At 35.0% G+C, this 15,993-nt stretch overlaps 1 long non-coding RNA gene across 3 annotated transcripts; it reads right to left on the bottom strand.

Moving 5' to 3' along the window:
* Positions 12,420–15,232, bottom strand: LOC109822530. 3 transcript variants are annotated; one of them, XR_002242169.1, is made up of 4 exons: positions 14,064–15,232; positions 13,242–13,334; positions 13,052–13,150; positions 12,420–12,860 (listed from the first exon to the last, which is right to left on the bottom strand). It is a non-coding gene; the product is annotated as an uncharacterized LOC109822530 (long non-coding RNA). The 3 variants fall into 3 exon arrangements; XR_002242167.1 differs by having other exon boundaries at positions 13,052–13,334; XR_002242168.1 differs by lacking the exon at positions 14,064–15,232 and having other exon boundaries at positions 13,242–13,672.

Genomic DNA, 15,993 nt, shown 5'->3' with positions numbered 1-15,993 from the left:
TGTGCTTCCTTCGTTATACTGAACTATTATCTCTTGTGGGAATAAAACAGAAAGCAATTTAAAAAGCTAATGAACAAGATTGTTCTTTTTAGTTCTGTTTCCATTCCAACACAAGTCCAGAGAAAGGTCCGTGGTTAGTGTTCAACTATAGAATGAAGCTTATCTAGCTGCAGTTCACGCGGGAAAAGGCTGCATTATATTTAGCCTTGAGAAACTATACTTTTTTGTCTTAATTTGGTATTTTCAGTGTGCGTAGTGGTGATGGTATTGGCTGGTGGGTTGGTTGGTTGGTAACGTTGTGGTGTTGTGTTGTGGTGGTCGTTATGTGATTGGTTTGTCGGGGGGTTTGAGGTGTAGCCGGGGTAGTCATAATGCAGCTCGTGTTGAGGATGAGGATGATGATGATGATCAGGAGGATTGATTGTAATTAATTTAACTTTGAAAACAATTTCTTGTGTTGTATAAACAATATTTATTATGTACCTGTCGTGAAACTTTTATTTGTTTTTATTGAAATAAATTTGTGATATATGCGTGAGATTGAATATTATACTGCTGATTGAACAGGTTTTTTAAATTTAGTATCGATATTGTACATGGTTTTTTCAATAATTTTCAAAAATTTTTTTTTTAAAAATTAATGATTATTTAGCTACGGATTTTCCGTGGCTAAATATATATTTAGCGACGGTTTTTCCGTCGCTAAATAAATATTTAGCTACGGAAAACGTGCACAAAAAAATAAATAATTAAAAAAATTATTAATAAAAAATTATTAAAATTAAAAAAAATTAGCGACGGATTAGTAGTCGCTAAATATCCATATAGCAACGGAAAACATTCACGAAAAAAAACTGATTTGAATTTTTTTTTAAAAAAATCCGTCACTAATATTTTTAATAATTTTATTTATAGCGACGGAAATTCCGTTGCTAATTTTTTTTATTATTTTATTAAAAAATAATAGCGACGACTTTGTCGTCGCTAATATACCGTCGCTAAACTTTAACGACGGAAATTCCATCGCTAAAACCTCAATTAGGGACCCTGAATGTAGCGTCAAAATTTTAGCGACGGAATTTGTTTTTTTCCATCGCTAAAACTTTTAGCGACGGAAAAGTGACTTTTAGCGACGGAATTTTCCGTCGCTAAAAGTTGAAAATCCAGCAGTGTATCTTGATGAGACAGAGTCAATCATCTTGGCAAAATCCCACAATATCATCAGTAACAACCATTTTTGACAGAATTTCAAAAATAATAATAAACCTTTAGTTTATTAAAGTTAGAGTCAATTTAGATTAGGAAATAAAATCAATCTTGATTTAATTAGGACTGATTTGTTGTCTTTATTATAGAGAGTCTTTTAGGTAGCTCTAAATTGTTTCTTTATTTTAGGAATTATGTTCTTATTAGGATGGCTTTATTTTTTTATTTAAGAAGAAGGATTTGTAAACCTCATGAACTAGATCACTTTTATCAATAAAATTTTCTTTTATATTACTTCGTGGATTCGAATAGTGTTCTTTGTGGATTTAGAGAACACCTCTTGGTGAATTCCGATGTTTCTTACTGTCGCGCTACGTTAATTAGTATTAAAGCCATGTTCCTCCAATCCGATGGCAAGAGATGAAGCATGTGTTACCTGAATCGAGTTTGATGAGTTGAAGACTGGAGTTACTCAGATGAAGACTTCCATAGACCGACTCGCATTGGCAGTAGACCGTCTAAATCCGAGATGAGTTTGAGGTCACGTTGTTCACCAAAAATGAGATCCGACTCTGCAATACAAATTCTACAGCGATGATCGTAGAGGCTACCGAAGAAAGGAGAACTATGACACTAAAGGATTAAAGATACCATCCTTTAACGGAAAGCTTTATGCTGATAATTTCCTTGATTAGATTGGTGAAGTGGATAGATATTTTGAGTATGAGATAATCCTAGAAGATTAAAAAGATAAATTAGCGATTTACAGACTTAAAGAAAAAACATCTGCATGGTGGGGTGAGAGAAGGATCCGATTCGAACATGGGCAGAGATGAAGGAATTGTTGAAAGCTTGTTTTCTTCCTATATATTATTATGTGTTCAATTGACATCCTAGTTCACACTCTAACTGTGGTCATGGAAGAATTAAGCAGCTCCAATTTGATCTTGAGCAAAACCCTGGGGTTGAGAAGAGTATTGAAGTAACAAAAAAAAAGAACCACCTCCTCAGCACAATATCTTCTACACGAGATGCAGCAGAAGATTTGTGATGGTGATATTATCTTTGACAATCGCAGTAACAAGAATCTTATCTTTCGACGTATGGTAAATAAGTTAGGTTTGAAGATAGAGAAACACCAACCTCCCTACCAGATCGACTGGATTCGTAAGGACAATGATGTGCAGAATGATAAGATATATTGAGTATCTTTTTCTATCAACCGCAACTATGTTGATGAAGTATTGTGTGATGTGGTCGAGATGGATATTTTTCATATGCTTTTAGATAGGACATGGCAGTTAGATGTTGGTGCTACTCACAGGAGTAGAGACGATTCTTGTATCTTCAAGAAGGATAAACATCGAATTGCACTCATGTCTCTCCTAGAAATGGAGTCATCTATGATAGAGACTACTAAGAAGAAAAAAAAATTAGTGGTCTACAATAAGACTTTAGTCGAAGACTTGAATTAATCCGAAGAGGTCTATGCCTTGGTTGTAACTGGAAAAGAAGAATCTGTCCCTGCTAAAATTCCTCCTAAGGTGCAAACACTTGTTATGCATGAGATTCATAATGTTGATGGTGATATGATAGAGAAGATGGGTATTATGCATGATATTCCCCAAGAGGTTATGAGCGATATTGCACATATTGATGTTGTCCCGATGGAGGGAAAAGATAAAATAGAGAGCGAAACAATTGATAACATGTGTAACTTGTTAGACGGACCAAAAGAAAGGAGATGGAGTGTGAGAGAAATTCTTTTTTTGAAATAAAGAGTGTCAATGATTTTGACAAGATTGAGATGAAATTGCAGGCACGGGAATATAAAAAGCAACAAGGAGATAATTTGGGGGAGTTTTTCTAGCATCTATTGATCCGCATGCAGTCAATTACATTAAAATAATATGGGAAAAATTCATTCAAAGTTTAATTTAGAAGAAAGAAGCCTTAGCTGAGGAGGTAAAGTAATAGATGGAGAAAATCAATGCTAAGTATAAGGCAGACGTTAATCGACGCAAAAGAAGAATAATGTACATCAAGGAAGCTGCTATTCAAACAAATATAAACTCAGGGTCAGGTCAAGCTTCTTTCAACAAGGGAAGATTGATATAGAACGCATGACGATCAAATTCATGGATAAGTTGGATCTTCACGAGCCAAATATAGATATAGATGAATTATTGGTTAACTACAAAGAACGACAATATCTCCCAATCCGAAAGGCAGATTGTAACATATTATATATAAAATCACCTATCTTGACGAGACGGATTAATAATCTTAGCAAAATCCCACAATCCTATCAGTACTACCCATTTTTTATAGGATTTTAGAAATAATTAAACTCTAGTTTATTTTTAGTAATAAAGTTAGAATCAATTTAGATTAGGAAATAAAATCAATTTTGATTTAATTATGACTGATTTGTTTCCTTTATTATAGAGAGTCTTTTAGGTAGTTTTAAATTGTTTATTTTAGGAATTTTATTCTTATTAGGAGGGTTTTGTTTTTCTATTTAAAAAGAAGTATTGTAAACATCATGAATTATATCACTTTTGTCAATAAAATTCTCATTTATATTACTTTGTGGATTCGAGATTGTCTCTTCATGGATTCGAAAATTGTTCTTTGTCGATTCAGTGAACGCCCTTGGTGGATTCCAAGATTTATCACTTCCGTGCTGCTTTATGGATTATTGGGTTGATGCATATTATATATGTACTCAACTTCTTATTAATGCAATGCAATTAAATCTTTTGATTCCTCAAAAAAATCATTCGGTGGACCCCATAAATGACATTATTTATAAATTTTATAAGTTCTTTAAAATTAAGAAGCAATGGTATTGATCCACTTAATCGGTCCATTTAACTAATTATAGGGATTCTCTACAATTTAAAATATTGGGAATCCCAACCCTCCTAATTACGAGTTCCTTATATCGGCCCAATGAAAAATACCTCATCTAATTAGGTTTAGCATTACTCCTCATTAGTCAACATGGTGGTGAATGAAGTCCACACATATTAATAGGTGTTGCTATATATAACTAATTATCCTCCAGCCCTTTCCTCAACATTAGTTTTCAGGTTGGGACAAAATCTTTTCGCATGCATTCAAATTAACTATGACTGTTCATTCTACTTGTTTATTTCTATGCAAAAAAACCACTGTTTGATTGGATATGATCCTAATATTGGTTTACATGTTGTCTGTACACTCACAGGGAATTACTTTAGGATCGATTTTGGCATGAGATGATCGACATGTATTTCTAGGCATTAATCATAGTCTTATATTAAATAAAGTACGGATCGTTCTGTAAGAGTAATAGTTTGGAGATGCATCATGCTAGCAAGTAGCAACACATCGGACAAGAGTATGGAGATGGAGATATTCACTAGCTAGGGACTGCATAGAGAGGGTGTTTATATATGTCTGGATTTGGATCCTCTTTACTATCAAAAAATAATGGAGAGACCATTATATTAATCATATCCATTGATTTATTTAGTACGTAATTATAATTTATTTCATATCTAATACTCATTATTAGTCCCACGAATTGTATTATTTTTCTAATTTACACTCAAAGGTAAATCACAACCTGCCACTAAATTAACCAATAATTATGATATAGTGCTAGTCTCTCTATTACTTTTTTAATAGTGAAAAGGATCATAATCCGCTAAGGTTGTGCCATGAGAAGGTACCAGTTTTGTTTAAGATTGGTGCTAGCTAGCTATGTTCCTCCTTTCATTCTTCTTTGAATTCGAACTTGATTTATGCAAGGTTAAATTAAGTATGGCATGTTCTCACATGCAACCCACCTCCTATTTGCAAACTTAACCGTCATGTAACAAAAAGATGAACCCATTTTTTTCCCTCCCTATTTTCTTTCTTCTCATGTACGTGCCTCTGAATCATGTGAACATGTGAGTGCATTTCCATATATGCGTTGTAATAGTTACGATGATGTCTACACGTAAATCATCATTTATTAGTGAAAGGTATATGGATAAATTAGATGTACGTGTGCACGTGTGATGTAAACATATACTGCTTATAATGATTGATGACGAATTAATGTAAGCTTGATGTGATGTGTATACTTGTGGATCTCTTTGGTCCGCTAAAGTGTCAAATCCGGGCAAATAGGTACAATTGATATGTAATCACAATAATAATATTCCCTCGGCTTTATCGTGCTGTTTTCCTCAAAAATTTTCGGCGCTTGATTTCTACCAACAACTTTCAGACTTCGACTGGGGATATTTTTCTCATTATTGGTATTGGTCAAAAAAAGATTTAGAAGTTTCGAACAACAGTTTAATTAACGCTTAGGGATTCGAATCTTCTCTACTCAAATCAGCGGAGTAATCATTACTTTTGTTAGATAATGCTTATTTATTTATTGAATGATGTTTGACAATTACTTCTTAACGAGTTCACTGAAGAAAACACACATGTAGATCGAGAGCTCGCCTAAAGGAGATCGTGGATGTCGCCTGAAGACGAGAGCTTGGACAGGCGAGGGTGGACAGGCGAGGAAGCTCGCCTGCACGAGAGCGATTAGAGGCGAGGGCGAGGAAGCTCGCCTGTCACTGCGGACGTGGAGAGGCGAGGTCAAGTGGGAATCGGGGCTCGGGGGCTCGCCTGCTGGCGAGGGAGAGCTCGCCTGGAGAGGCGAGGATGGTGAACTCGCCTGTTGATGGAGATCTCTCCTGCACGAGATCGGAGGGGGCTCGCGTGGTGGGATCTAGCTTGATCTCACCCGATTCCAATTGGAGCTCCCTAGGGTTTTCCTATAAAAGGGAAACAATAGGGAAACCCTGTTCGAGAGAAGGTGGGAGCGCTCCTTCTCTTTCTCTTGGCGGCAACATTTGTCCCAGCTCCTATTTGTCCATTCTCTCTGTAATTATAGAGAGGGAATTAAAAAGGGGGGTTGGTGAATTAAAGAAGGGGTAATAAAGAGAGAGTTATTTGAGGAGAGTTTGAGCGATGATTTTAGATTAAAATTACCTGTTGATTGATTGAGAGATCTCAAGTTTGAGATCTTCTATCTTGTTTGTAATTTCTTATGATTAATAAGAAATTATTTATGTCGCTCCCATGGACGTAGGCAAGTTTGCCGAAACGCGTAAATTTATTGTTTCACATTTGTGGTATTTGTTTTGGCTGTTGTTTGTGTTGGCCTCTTTGTTTTGATGATGTTTAACAAACAATTTATTACTAATATTGTTTGTCTAGTATTTATGTTTTCTTATTTATTGTAGACAAATAACATGTTGGAGGATGGATGGAATTAAGCTTTCACGATCATATCCAATGGAGGTTGGCGGAATAGTGGAGTGAAGCAACGTACATTCAAATTAAAGATCCAAGTTCCAGCTTCATCCGCAAGTGTACCAAATTGAGCGACATCGAAGATCAATCAAGATTGAGTATATTTAATTTAGATTTTATATTATGTGTGTTAGTACTTTAAGTTCAATTATATATACACACACATATTTGGTTTTTATATATATAGTTATATATATACACAAGTTTTGGTTTATGGACTTAACAATCATTGTATACATATTTTATTAAGTCTATAAAATTATTTCATAGGGTTTCAAAACATTGTTTATGTCAAAACATTAAAATTCAAGTATCTCATGTTTTTATGTTTTGGACATATTTGTAAAATGATGATATTTTTTATTTGGAAAGCCTTTTTGAAAACCAGTTTTTGTAGCATGTGTATTATCATGTCTACAATTATATCCCAAAGTTTTATATTTTTTAAAATTTATTTGCTATTTTTAAAAGCACTTTTAAAAACAGATTTTCAGCATGAACAGTGTCTGTGCACGTTTATTAGTCGACTTATCAGGGTTGACAAGTCAACTTATGAAATGCTCTGGAATGTGCAAAATGTTTCTGCCAAGTCGACTTATACGAACAGTTAAGTCGACTTAGACCAAGTCGACTTATGAACTTTACAAGTCGACTTATGAGTTGTTTTCTGTGTGTTTATTTTCATCTGCAAGTCGACTTATGTGAACTTTCAAGTCGACTTACTATAAGTCGAATGCAACTCGACTTGTACTAAGTCGAATGCAACTCGACTTGTACTAAGTTGAATGCAAGTCGACTTATAAATCCGACCGTTGCACAGTAACGGCTATTTCCAGATTCTGTTTTTGTTTGGGTTTTTGATCATTTCCTTGGGGTTTTGGCTGATGTCTTGGGTTGTTATAAATACCCCATTGCATTTACCTCTCCCACCCAACAATGAGAGTGTTTTTAACAAGAGTTTATGTTTGGTTTAAGTTTTGTTTAAAAAGCTTTTAAGCAAATTGAGAGTTTGTTTTGTGAAATCAATTTTACAAGAGCTTGAGGAGATCAACCATTGGTGTTTGAGGATCCAACTATTCTTCCTCTACCTCTTAATCTATTGAGAAGTTTTCTAAACTCTATTTCTAGCTTTATATCTATTTGTTTGATTATCATTTTGTTAAAGGTAGTTTTATATTGAGTTTAAGATTTGATCAATCTCTTTGTTACACACACCCATGTTGAGCTTTTAGTATTTACATACATAGTATATTAGGGTTGTGAGAGATAATAACATTGAGTTGTGCTTAATTGAGTTCTCGCCTTGTATTAGAGAATAAATCATTTGTTGTTACATTGTTAGTGTTATAAAGTTTTCGGTGAGTTAGAAAACCGAGTGTGAGGAGTGAACGTTGATCGGTGAGCGTTAAAAACCGACATTGTGAGTGATTGTGAACGTTGATCGGTGAGCGTTGAAAACTGACATTGTGAGGTGTAAACGTTATTCGGGTGAACGTAGAAAACCCGGTTGTGATAGTGGATTTCTCCCGGGAGTGGGGAGCGGAGACGTAGGACGGAAGGTCCGAACTCCGTGATCATATTGTGTGTTTGCATTGTTTATATTGTCCTATCACAATTGTATATTTAGTTTAGATTGTTTTCCCTTGTGTTAATTTATATATCCTTGCATATATTTCATCATATACCTCTTTGTTAGGATATATCTCTTTATTCATATTGTATATTCTTGCTCATATCATATTGTATACCTATCTTGCAAGAATAATTCTTTAGTAAGTTTTAATTGGCATAAAATGGGATTAGATTAGCATTAGACCCTTGTTTGTTCTCTAATCTCGTTTGCGGTTGTGTGTTCCTCCAGTTCCGTTGCGCACAACATTCACATCCTATCAGAACGCTTTGTCCGGTACCTTGGAATCTAGAACATGTATTTATGTAATTACACGCCCCCTTTGTGAGGTTCATATTCGAACCCACGATGCAATGTTCTTATAGGAAGCTTTCTTCTTCTTAACCTGGTTAGTAGATCCTAGTGTGGTTAACGAGTTGAACTTATGTTTTACAAAAAGATTGGGTCATAATTGGCCTAGTTTCTATAGTTCATTCCCTCTTTTTAACCAGGTTAATTAGGATTGTATCACTTTCTATCTAGATCAAAACCCTAACCTGGTTAAGGACTTAATTAGATTATGTCGGTCTTGCCAAACACATTCTTAGTAATTAATTACAAAAGAGATTTATTTCTACTGAAATAGTTGATGCCCTAGGAAAAGTTGAGTTATTAGATAATTATACTAATCTCTAAACTCTTCTAATCTACAGTACTATTCCAGGTATAGACAATTCTATTAATGAATCGTTTTCACTTCTGATGATAAAACATTTATGATTAAATGTATGTATACATATGATCAAATAATTAATCCATTAATGGGGTGAACTTGAATTGCAAAAGTCTAATAAAGTGAAGTGCGCAACGAACATTCATATACTATTTACTGGGCGGATGACCTTGGTGCCCGACATTGAATCTGATCAGCTATTAGTTTATAAATGTTAAAATGATTTTTAAAAGAAAGGCAGCGGACGTTTGGATTTGATTTTTTTTTTTTGAAAAGGCAAGTAGAGTAATCTAACCAGCTAAGTCCTCAACAACACTCTGTCTTAAAAACAAAGGGACAGAAACAGACTAAAAACAAGAGGACAAACAGTCAACCGACTTAGCTAGGAAATAAGCAACACCATTACCAGTGCGCCTTATTAAGAAACTTTAGAGCAGTCAGTAATAATCAGACCAGCGCGAACTTCATCTGCAATAGGAGCCAAGGAAGCAAAAGGAGAAGGAGAGTCCACCAAGGAGATAACCTTTAGAGAGTCAAATTTCACCACTGAAATCCTCCAGTTCATACGGCGAACAAACCGAATGCCTTCCAGGACAGCCAACAGCTCCGTATCCACAGATATAGGACCCCTGATCCCCATAGAGTAGTAACCAATCACATGTCCATGGTGATCCCGAATAACACTTCCCAAACCAATAATATCTTCTTCCAGAGGAACAATAACATCTGTGTTGAGCTTTAGCAAACCAGGAGCAGGGGATACCAAGCAGAAGGCCATTTGGAAGGGATGACAATGTCACGGGAGAGACCTCTAACTCTATCCCATTCCTCCATAAAACAGATAATCCGAGTCACCAAGATCGAGGCATCTCTAACACTACCACCATTATTCCTTCCCCCCATATAAACCACGTGGTTGTGAAAGCTAAAGCCAGAGAGTCCTCAGGGCAAACAGAGGTGAGATGGAAAAGGAAATCACCACAAGACGTGCCTCGAAAACCATTAATCACTTCCCAAAGATCTAAGAACTCCCACACCAAACGAGCAAAGGAGCAGACAGTGAAGATATGAAGGGCGGTCTCAAAGGTAGCAGAGCAAATGCGACAACTAGGGGCACATAGATCCCCCTACAAGATAAACCAGCTGAGGTGGGGAGAGCATCATAGAACAGTCGCCAAAGGAACACTCTAATTTTCGGTGGGATCTCCGCATGCCAGATCAAGGACCACTACTTCGCTACCTTAGAATTCGAGGTGGAAGTAGTATCAGACATATTATGGCGAAGAAGTTGGTATCCACTCTTGACTGTGTAGCACCCCTTCTCCTCATAATACCAAATGAGTCTGTCAGAGACAGGAGAAGGCGGCAGTGAGATAAATGAAATGTCCTCCTGATCTACCTGCTAAAAGGAGGTAGCAACCAGCTCATGATTCTAAGTACCCGAAGCAAAGATCAGCTCAGCCACCCTTTTGGAAGGGTCGATCGGAGAAGTGATTGGCCTGAAAGAAAAGGACATTGGGATCCATGGGTCAGCATTGATAGACACTTTGGCCATCACCTATCCTCCATCTTAGACCTCGAGCTAGGAGCTCTCTACCCCAGATACTGCTTCGCCATAAATAAGAGCTGCCAGGGCTGACACCAGCTAAAAGGAAATCTGAGTCCCTGAAATACTTTTCCTTCAAAACCCTACTAGCCAGAGAAGAAGGTACAATTCGTCAACGAGTTAAGTGATGGGCTAAGAAGCTTAACCCCTTCTTAATTTGCTAAACATAAAAAAATCTATTCAAGGGTTAAAGTGAATTAATCCTTCATAATTTGCCAAACGTTAAAAGTGCATAATGGTTAAGCTAACCCTTGGAAGGATTAAAATGATTTAACCTCTCAAAATGAGCGGTTTACTAATATTCCTTTTTAGAAGGATTAAGAGTTAACTCCTCTATTTATAAAAAAAATAGTCAAAATCCTTGTTATTCCTAAACACTAAAACTAATAACAAGAACTTAAATAAAACTTGTTTAACTGGTTAATAATTTAGTCATTTGAGTTATCGAATGGGATAACTACATTAATCATTCTACTTAATCTCTTTTCTTTAATCCTTGCCAAACGAAAGTGGGTGCTTAATATTAGGATGATATTTGGATTGTTTTAAAATAAATTCTAAAGCAATTATCTTACTTTACGTTATTAATTTTAGGCAGTCAGCAAAAGTTAGCAAGACTAATATCTACCGAGATTGTTTAGTCCTTCATTTATATATTAGAAATGGATTAAAATCCACTTAAACTTACCAAATATTGTGAATTATAAACATGGATTATAATCCATTTATAACTCAAATGAATTATAATGCAAAGCTGCCTAACTTGCTCATAAGTTGGATTGGTGGGGTTTCAAAACATTAGGAAAACAAATATTAAGCTTGAAAAAAAATAAAGGTGAAATTTAAATTAAAAGGTTGAATTATCTAATTTTTTTATTAGAATACATCTTCCAATAGTTAATCTGTTTGTTCCACAATGAGTAAATAGTCAAGACGCTGACTATAAGAATAATTGTTAGTGTAAAAAATTACACACTACAACAGAAAAGCTAATCCGCGAGGAACAAGTTTATCGTTGAAAGTTGAGATTTCCTCGTCGTAGTGTGTTGGCGAGGAAAAAACTTTGGTCACCATTTCCTCACGGTAAGGTGGTCAAGAAAAGTTTCTGCGAGGAATATTATAATTTCTCGTGAAATCCTTTTTGCGATGAATATATGGTGGTCAAGAAAAGTTTCTGCGAGGAATATTATAATTTCTCGTGAAATCCTTTTTGCGATGAATATATTCTTTTCTCGTTGTTACTCTTTAGCCGAATATTATAATTTCTCGTGAAATCCTTTTTGCGATGAATATATTCTTTTCTCGTTGTTACTCTTTAGCTTCGATATTTTTCCTCACCTACTCTCATACATTTTTCATCGCTAAACTACAGTTTCCTCGCCAATGATACGTGAATAACATTTAATTTATATATAATAAAGTTATAAAAAAACTATTTTCGTCGTTGTAAGTATCTTTCAGCGAGGAAACTGTTCCTCACCAAAGGTAAATCTTTAACGAGGAAATTGATTTTCTTCATTATATGTATCTTTTTCTAGTGAAAACAGTTCCTCAGTAAAGGGACTCAAAGATGAGGAAATTTAAATTTATCGTTATAGGTTGTACCCCATATTCCTCGCCAAATAAATTCAATTACGAGGAAATTTATATTTGTCGATATAGGTTATATGGTCTATAGCGAGGAAATTACTTTTGCTGTTATAGGTTGTATCACTATAGCGAGAAAATATGTTTTTGTCAACGTAAGCAGTATACTCTATAACGAGGAAATATTCTTTTGACGATGTAAGCAGTATACTTATAATGAGGAAATTTTATTTCATCAATAATAATGTTATTACGAGAAAAACGCTCAAAATATAAATAATTATCATCAATTGTCACCAGTACATCAAAACAATTAAAATAAATAAAGCAAGCAAGTTTCTACCATAAGTAATAATGCTAGTCTAAAGCAATAACAAATATAACACAATTAAACATTTCTCCAAGTTTAAATTCACTAAGAATACTAAACTGATGGATGTTGCCTGAAAAAATTAGCCATAAACTCCTCAAACTTGTTGGCTTGATCCTTCAATCTTTGGATTACCTCGTTTTGCGCATCGATCTTTTGTTATTGAGTTCATACAAGTTGTTGGGTCTCTTGAAGCTGTTCTTGCAACTCTGTATTCTTTTCAGACATTTCACTCATCGAAGAACGAGAACCTTAATGGTGGTGGCCTAGGGCCAAAACCACAGCCCTTAATGTAGCCTGATTTGACTTTGAGAACTTTTGTACAAATTTCCTCATCTGTCATTATTCGAGTTCCATCAAGTTGAGTGGTATCTGCTCGCATCTTTATCATTTGATCCTATAAGTAAAAAAATATATTCAGTTCAATCATATGCAACTTCTCAATTACAACCTAATCAATATAATCTTCTTTAAAACAGTAATATCAGTTTCACCTATATTCTTAAAATATTATAAAAGCATGCATCATTGACACGTTACTTATTCTTAAAATATTATAAAAGCATGCATCATTGACACGTTACTTACCCATTTTTCCTTTGCTCCCAAGTCACATCCTTTTTTTGTGCTTCTATACTCTGTTTCAAAACGATCAATTGCACATTGTATCTCTCTAGTCTGTGTTGTCTATTGCATTCAAACATATTTTCTTTTTTAGCATATATATATGTACACAAATAAGTTACAAATTTATAAGCAAAACTAAAAAGTGTCTTACATTTTACTCTTGGTGTGACATAAATGATTTTGACACAACTTTGCGGTGATATGTCAACTTTGACCTATTAAGAACATTCTACTCTGAGCGAATCTAAAATTTTTAAGACATACAGTTAGAAAGAAGTAAATGAAAAAAGGAAAAATGTAATGCGTGGAGAAAAATACTCAGCCAAGTATAACTTCTCCTAGTTATAAATTAATACCTTATCAAAAAACATAACTCTATTCGATGATATACTTAAACTCTACTTTAATAAAGATGACATTATACTTGTCTTTTGGATGCCGGTGTGAGTTAAATACATGAACTTAGCTGAACATAGATTGTTTCCAACTCAATCACTACTGAAACTAACATAATTCTCAATGAACTTAGCTGAAATTTTAATATTTATCTTACCTTATAAGCAAATATTTAAAAATCATTGCATTGGTGTAATTTTGTGACTCCTAAATTATATATTGTCTGCCTAGTATCAAACTCACACTCCCTAAAGGACCTCCATCAACAAATTCTAGATTTACCACTTCTCCAACTAATTTACAAATAATCTTGAAAAATAATAAAGCTTAAAAACAAAAAAGGAACGTGTTGCATAAAATATACTAAACCTTGCAAGAACTCAATTGAATATCTTACCGAAGCACAATCATTTTGCATTTGGACTTTAAATAACTTATGCTTACAAACTGTACGCATTATATATCTGTTTGGTTTTTAAATTAGAGCACAAGTAAGCATAGAATAACTTTGAAGAAAATTTTAACTCCAACATGAGATGAAAGCAAGAAAAGAAGTCTAAAGAGAGTAAGAAATTACATGATCCAATGACCACGAAGACGAAGAAACCAAGCACAATAGGTCCTACAGGATAGTCAGCTCCTTTCTTCACAGTTGTCTCGGGAACAGATCCCCTCTTCGTGATGTTCTTCTGGAACTTCGCAATTTTCTTGTTCGCAAGGCGCCTTGATGTTGTCTATCAAATTCATCATAAGGACCACAAATCAAGTTTTTAGACATTAAAAGGAGGATGAAACTTGCCACAGAAACCATGATGTTGTCTGACAAATTCATCATAAGAACCACAAATCAAGCAAAAACGAAAATGATATTTGCCATCGAAAAAATTACAGCATAATTAACTAGTAGGTAAATAGTAAAGAAAGCAAATAGCATTTGAAGTAACAGAATAGATTTTCCTAATTGCAAGGATTAAGCACCACAAACAAGCTCATCAAGAAAGTCCTGAATTTATATCACTATGACAAAGTCACTTTCAGTTTCATGATAATTTCGCTTGAGTACGTTTTTATGGGAAGTCAAATAAGTATCAAGTCAGTATGTAGATTATGTTTTCTGCTTTTGCATTACCACTATCACATACACTTGCAATCAAACAAACATGAAGTGCATAAAATATCAGTTTCACAATTATGTTTACAATTTCATGCAAACAAATGCCCCAAATACCCCTAAGGTGACGAGTTATATAAAACTTGTGAATGAGATGACTAAATATTCATAATACTAAACCAGAACACTATTTATTTATTGTGGGGGATGGTGGCAGTGGCAGCAGCTCGGCCCCTGTCGTTCATGCACAAACAATTATCTAAGCTAGCCCTTGGAACCACTTCCTAGTCCGAGTTCAAGTAGCGTACTGAACAAGGCTGGATTCAGTATTGCAAGTGTAGCAAACAAGTTCAGAAAGTTTTTCATTAATTTTGATTATTCCAGACAGTTTCATGGGCTGGAATGATGTAACATTCACATATTGAGTAGTTTGAAGGAAAAGTGTATTATTCATTCTAAATATTTTACTTTTCTAGCCATTGTAAAACACTACCAGGTTAACATGAAGCTTCATCAATAACAAATAAACAAGCTTTTTGCAGATGCCTTAATCAGAGTTTTAGTTAAAACTAACTTCATGCAAAATAAGTCTCCTAAAAATATCCTATATAAACTAGTATAAATAATTGTAAAATCAAAAGCATAATTTGCAAAATAAGTCTCCTAAAAATATCCTATATAAACTAGTATAAATAATTGTAAAATCAAAAGCATAATTATGAAGTGCCAAGACATAATCTTACCCTATATAAACTAGTATAAATAATTGTAAAATCAAAAGCATAATTATGAAGTGCCAAGACATAATCTTACCACTCGAAGAAGTGTCATTCTTTCCCTTTCTCGGGCATTCTTAATGGCATACAAGAAAATTACAAGAGGCCTTGCTTTTTTATATAAAGGCATAATCCTGTAGGCATCGAAAATTGCCTATAGGTCTCCACGAACGGTTCAGTGTTAAAGAGCGACGATGAACGTCACTATCCGATCCACAGGAGTTCTATTGACGTCGATGAACGATTGAAGTGAATCGACGAACTACGTGAGCTGATAGGATTTCGGGACAACGAAGACCCGGGCCAATCGGGAACCCGACGATGTTCACAAAAAGGACAATGACCTTCACGTCTTGATCACTCTACAGATAATCCAACCATCGGAGCGGATCGAACTCTTCGTCAAGCTTCCAACGCACTTGGAATCACTCAAATCCGAGTTCGGACGAAGAATTTATGGCGAAAACAATCAAACATACGCAACGGAGCGTCTCAGGCTGAACTGGGACACCCGGGGTGTCTCGGGAAAGTCGGAACACCCCAGGGGTGTCTAGGAAAAGCCTAGACACCCCAGGGGTGTCTTGGCCAAGCCGAGACACCCCAGGGGTGTCTCGGCCTTG

The sequence above is a fragment of the Asparagus officinalis genome, chromosome 8 (genome assembly GCF_001876935.1).
Source record: "Asparagus officinalis chromosome 8, Aspof.V1, whole genome shotgun sequence".
Classification (NCBI taxonomy): domain Eukaryota; kingdom Viridiplantae; phylum Streptophyta; class Magnoliopsida; order Asparagales; family Asparagaceae; genus Asparagus; species Asparagus officinalis.
This window is presented reverse-complemented; position numbering and strand designations above follow the sequence as displayed.